Source organism: Bactrocera latifrons, unplaced genomic scaffold, assembly GCF_001853355.1.
Source record: "Bactrocera latifrons isolate USDA-ARS-PBARC rearing strain unplaced genomic scaffold, ASM185335v1 scaffold_207, whole genome shotgun sequence".
Lineage (NCBI taxonomy): Eukaryota > Metazoa > Arthropoda > Insecta > Diptera > Tephritidae > Bactrocera > Bactrocera latifrons.
This window is the reverse complement of record NW_017535597.1, coordinates 55440-61701: the sequence shown is the minus strand read 5'-3', so window position 1 is coordinate 61701 and position 6262 is coordinate 55440. Positions and strand designations below refer to the sequence as shown.

Below are 6262 nucleotides of genomic sequence, written 5' to 3'. Positions count from 1 at the left end.
TCATAGCTTCCTTCGGTGCAGTCAAAGTTTTTACACATTTCCTTCGTTTTTTTTTTTATATTTGTTGTTGTTGGTTTTTTTCCTTTGTAGCATTTGTATTTCGCAGTCTAGCGCTTAACTACATTTAATTGAGTTCAAGAGTGTAAATTTCGTCAAATTATAAATGTGCATAAAATATTACGACAATATTGTTGTTGTTGCTGCTAGTTTTTATTGAATGTTGCATTTGATGTCGCATTGTATTTTTAGAAACAAGCACAAGTTCCTCAATACAAACAAATTCGAATTTTGTAGGTGCAGTAAATAACACTATATAACCGGCTAATAGCTTAACGTATTTGAACAAGTACATAGGCATATGACACGTTAGTTATGCATATGCATACATACATATATACTATGTACATATGTTTATGTATACACAAGCACCGCTCACCCCACTTGTCGCAATTAATTGGTTGTTGGCAATTTTTCGTTGTGCGCCGACACACAAATCGCTATAGCAACCAACGTGTTGTCTCCAAATAGGCAGTAACTACTCTATAATGCACACAAATACATATGTATATACATACATACAAACGTACAACATTCAAATGCATTTAACATGTATAATTGCATGTATGTATCTATGCATATGTGTGCGTGTGTGTAGTTGAAAAATTGCTCGCACAAGTCTTTGCTAAATATGCCACAAAGCCAGGTGTTTGGCGAGCGCTTAAGTAACGTGCTGACGGTCAGTGACTAAGTTCGCCTAAAAGTCAATGCTCAAGTGTGGTAATGAAATTGTGAAATGTTATTTTGTAAAAAATGCAAATGAAATTGTGAAAAAAATAAAGCATTTATACTAAATAAGCAGCGAGTAGCCGCAGAAATTACTGATAAATAAATAAACAACGTGGTGACTGCTTAAATATATACATACATACAAACACAAATATAAATATACATACAAACATATGTAATATATACACACGTGCCTCATCAGATAGATATGAATATGCTAAAAATGTATTTTCAAGCCGTAAGTGATCTTAGTGAAATGCTCAATGCACTGCTGAGTGAAATCAAATCAAATCAAAATGCATGAAATGAAATGATGATATACATACATACATACATACATCAGGAGTGTGGTGCAACGCAGTGAAATGTGCAGCAAAAAGTATTGATATGATGGGCAGCCAWGTCACAAGCACACAAATATAATATTCATTTACACATATGTATGTATAATATATATGTATGTACATAAGTATTTACCTAAGTATCTAACAAATGTCTCACTATTTATGTATGTACATATGTATGTATTCTATGTACATATATAAAAATAAGTATGTATTACATATCTTTATAGATTTACTGTTACTTCTTATAGGAAGTTAATGTAACATTAACGGCAYATATTATAGRYAATTAAGAATATATGCATAAAWKCAACAATCCCGAAAAAACGGGATTGAGTTTCGGGATCGCGAAAACTTATTGTGTTTTAAAATCGCTCTTGTAAGTATTACAACTATTTAACATAAAGAAAATTAAGAATACATAAATATACATATATGCATGTACTATATGTATAAATGCAACAATCCCGAAAAACAACGTGCTTAAGTTTTGGGATTCCGACACCTTTTGGTTGTACAGTTTATGTGAGGAACATTAAGAATATATACATACATAAATGCAACAATCCCGAAAGAACGGGATTGAGTTTCGGGATCCCGAACTTTTTTTCTGTTATAAAATCGCTGTTTTTAGTATTACAACTATTTATATCAGGTTTCAAAATTGAATTGCAGTTTTTAGAAGCTTAAATTACGAGATCTACCCAATTTATGTTTTAGTCAACCGAAGTTAGTTGTTCGGCGAACCGATTATGCACAGCTTATGCTATAGTAGACGTATTTGTTCAAACTAAGGTAGCTAATAATACTTGCAGAGATTTTTTAGACAAAGATTAAGTCTTGTAATACCGGAAGGTTGTTATAATGACAAGATTCCCTTAAAAAAAAACTCTACGCTGAAAATACAAATTTTATGATTTTTTTCATAAATTTTTCCTTGTAGTTAATTTTATGCATTATTAATTTTTGCAGTCCCGAAATTCATGACTCAAATCCCGAAAATTTTAATTTATGTGTGATAAATTATTTCCAGTAGCTTTGTTGTTAATTTTATGAATTTTTGTAATGCCGAAAATCGGTATTAAAATTTCAGGATCCCGAAAGAGAAATTTAGTTTTCCTTTGTATGACATATTATGTCCAATATTTTTGTAGTAAATTTTTGTAGTACCGAAGTTAGGTATTCAAATTTCGCGATCCCGCAAAAATAATATATTGCAGATACATACATATGTAGAAAGAATGGRAAATCCCGAAAGGTATGTAACAGCCGAAACCTTTCAATATTCGAAATCACGGAATTGAGTGACTCAAAACATAAATGTACATATGTACATATATATGTATTGGTACATATACACTCCCTGCAAGTGTATGTGTGCTCATACYAACATTTTACCGCTCTTGTTCATATCTCTTGCCTTTGCACTTATAAGTTCCTTTCTGAGGCAAGAAGTATACTAACATGTATAATAAATATATATGAGTGTGTGAGTGTAGCTTTGTATGTGTGCTTGGATTTACGTGCATGTGTTCGTATTTAGTAAGCATATGTTTCTTTTTTATCTAAATGCGTTTCACTGAACTCTGCTTGGCTGTCTATTTGACTTTGTGTCTGTCCCGTTTGTCTGTCTACTTGCCTGCCTGGCTGCCTGACTACCATGCCATTAGCCGCACATGCATTCTGTATGACATTTATGTTGCACACCGCGCATGCAGCGACAATAACCGCCACCGTAACACATACATACATACATTTTAAGTTATAAATACMTATATGTRTGTGTGTTAGGGAACACATACATCTGTACAAGTCGGAACTTATACAAAAGGTGCTAAAGTGACTCACAAAATTGTGCGGCGACCATAATTCTTGGCGGTGGCAATTTTTTTCCACCTTTGCAGTTTACAGTTGGTCTAACTGTAATTCGTTAGTTGCCTAGGTGATTCGGTTTTGGTTTTTCACATATGTATGTATATTATATCAACCCTCTTAAAAGCATCTAATATCCTGCAGTTTTTTGTTTTTGTGCTTTGTCGTATTACCGTTTATTACGGTGAGAAAGTTAATTTTCGGCAAGTTCCAGAGAAAAAACTAGCTAACACGCCTTAACTTCGTTTTATACTAAATAACCCAATTTAAACCGGTTTAAAAAAAAATAAACAAATGTTGTTGTATTTAACCCTGGACGGGGTTCGTTAGTTTGGGCCTGTTTGCGAAACACTATGATTTTTAGTTGAATCGCCTTCCAAATAGGCGCCTGAGCCAATACAATCAGGCCAAGTTTCCAGACACTGGTTAAAAGTCTTGGGATGGGGTTGGCCTTCGATGCCTTYTAAGAATTCTAGTTTTCTCGGTTTCTATATTGGACATTTTCGCCAACATATGTATTCCGATCAATGAAGTGGCTCTTATTGCTATTGTACCTCCTGAAAATGTACACCAAACAATTTGAGGAACTCTGCAGAGTTGCCAGTGCTTGGCCGGTGTTTTAGCTTTTGCCGGTTTTTACCCGAATCCATTCGATTGGTGACGAAGCGCCGACTGTCGCTGTAACCAAAGAATCGGTAATCTCACCACTCGGTTGTTGGTAATTTATCTATTTATACAYAGATATCGGCCGTTGTAAATAATAAAAGCTCTCAAAGTTCGACACTTTTCCAATATCAGTATTTCTCTTTCCAATAACGTCGTCCGTCTTAAAAAAAAACTCAATTCTTCCTAACGGCTGTAAAGGGTCCGAAGGTTCTACACTTTTCCAATATCAGTATTTCTCTTTCCAATGACCTCGTTCGACTTCCAAAAAGCTCAATTCTTACTTATGTGCGTATATCATATCTGTGGATTTAAAAGGTTCCAAGGTTCGACGTACTTCAGTATAACTATCGGACGGTTACCAAACATTTGGAATATAAGTGGTTAGTCCATGGTACTTTAGTAATTGTCTCAGCCGAGCACTTGTGGAGTTGAGTTCCAGCTTTAGTCCACGACATGCTACAGAAAAGCTCAATTTTGAAATAATCTATTCATATGCCGACTCCAACAAACACTTTTAATTTGAATGAGACGCTTCCCTGGATCTTTACACTGCTTACATTGGGTAGACCTACATTCTTGATCCCTTATATTTCCTGCTAGATTACACGAGACACTTCCTTGGATCATTACACTGAGTTTTCAGTTCTCTCATATTTACCGTTCCATTACACTTTTTTACGTTGTTCGTGAGTTCTAAAATACAGTAGGCTCATGAAGCAGGAAGCACAAAATGACTACCAAAAAGACCTCGCGCGCCGCTAACGAAGGTCTAATCGAACTTACGAGCTTGCAAAMAGCGGAAATTAGCAACGCGAAACCGGTTAAACCAACACTTTTTGTATAGTATGTGTAAATGCGAGCCTAATCATTAGAGACCAAACGCCAAACCGGCGGCTTTGCGACACACGCATTGCCAAGTCATGAGTCAAATAAATGTCAACGCGAGCACAACAAACCCGCATAATATTAATATTTAGGACTACATGAGCATTTTAGCGCGCACTGTGCGCGCTATACGCCTACTGGCTAAGAACTTGCAAGCGTTTAGTACTCGTTAGCCGCGCATGCAAACGCGCGGCTGGCCGCAGTGTAAAGGGTGAACTTTTCTTGATATTTTACCTGTAATTCAGGCGATTCATGTTTGTAGTTCTGCAACAATGCCAAGCGAAGACTGGTTTCTTCACACACACATGCACGTATATAGTCACGCACACACACACAGGCAATTGCTGCGCGCATACACATGTTAAAAACCCAACTAACGCGCGCTTAAGCGCACACACATACATACACAAGTTTCAAAGAGAGTAACGTAGCGCTTACGTTACATTGCTTACGTGCTACGTTACGTCTGTAAACACGCTTATGCACGGCATATACACACCAAATATGTATGTGTATGTATATGTGTTGTGTGTGTGTGACTACGCTCTGCTGTTTGCCTGCCGCTGCGCACCAATACCACGACGTCATAACGCTCATTGGGACTACGAGATCAGCGSGTATTGCTAGTCTGGGCAAACGTGCGACGTTGAGGGCCACTAAACGCTGCCCAGCTTAGTTGTTACTCGTATTATAGTCAGCGCTCGGCTCAAAGCAACTTTTCAAGTTTTCAAGCGTTCTTAGCRCAATTCGGTCTTCAACAATTTGAATGTAAACAGCTGAAATTTTAACTGTTTTATTGAAATAAAAAAAAATTAAAAATAATAAGCAACAAATGTCACAGTTATTTCGTTAGTTTGTTATTATTTGTATGATTTTTGTTTCTTTTTTGAACCAGTTCGGTGTCGTGAGTGTTYGAGCAGTTTTTTAAGCATTTTTTTTTTAAATATATTTTTTAACACTTTATGGCAAGCAGTGAGCAGCGTGTTATGCACGTACATAAGTAAATATGTATATATGTGTGTCTGATAGATAAGTGAACGTGTAAAGTGTATTTATTATCATATTGTGTGCCTCCAAAGTGTTGAACGCATAAAAATTATTGCCCATCATCATGTATACACATACATACATATGTACATATTTCTGCACATGTATGGCTGTGGTAGACGCCCCCCTTGATATACACGCTCAAAAACCCAATAACACCACCACCAGCGACAACAACAACAGCAAAGATAATAACAAGCAACGTGGATCACGCTTCAGTAAATAACTCGAATTTCCGTGTTACATTCATTATTTTTTCAATTTGTTGTTATTGTTTTGCTTCTTTTTCGTAGTACAACTTGTGCAATCGTAAAATGGTACTATATGGTAGCTAATTAAAAATGTTGCTTATTGCGCTTAAAGTGTAGAATAGTTTGGCGTAAAGGAAACTATGTGGCATTCATTAAGGCTGGCCAAGGCATTACATATGGACAAGCGCGTGAATGAGCGTACAAACGTACATCAAATATATAAATACAAAAACACATTAATACATTTACGAAGATACATATGTATGTATACAGTATATAGCAAGTATATGCTCTTCATTCATACCTGATATTTGTAAATATTACTAATTCTTCAAACTCAAGCGGCCGCTTGCTGACAAGTGAAACACAATATTTTTGCTGTAAAAAAAATTAAAAAAAAAAATACAAAGA

General features: G+C 35.8%; 1 protein-coding gene across 3 annotated transcripts in view; it reads left to right on the top strand.

Annotated features, from left to right (window-relative positions):
* The window catches only part of LOC108968269, a 20108-nt gene that overhangs the window by 4050 nt on the left and 9796 nt on the right, over positions 1-6262 (top strand). Inside the window, exon 1 of one of the 3 annotated variants that reach the window (XM_018932190.1) lies at positions 1072-1226. The exons of the other annotated variants lie outside the window; for them this stretch is intronic. The gene's annotated coding sequence lies outside the window, so the exon portion shown is untranslated. Of the gene's footprint in view, positions 1-1071; positions 1227-6262 lie in introns of those variants that run through there. 3 annotated transcript variants of the gene reach the window in all.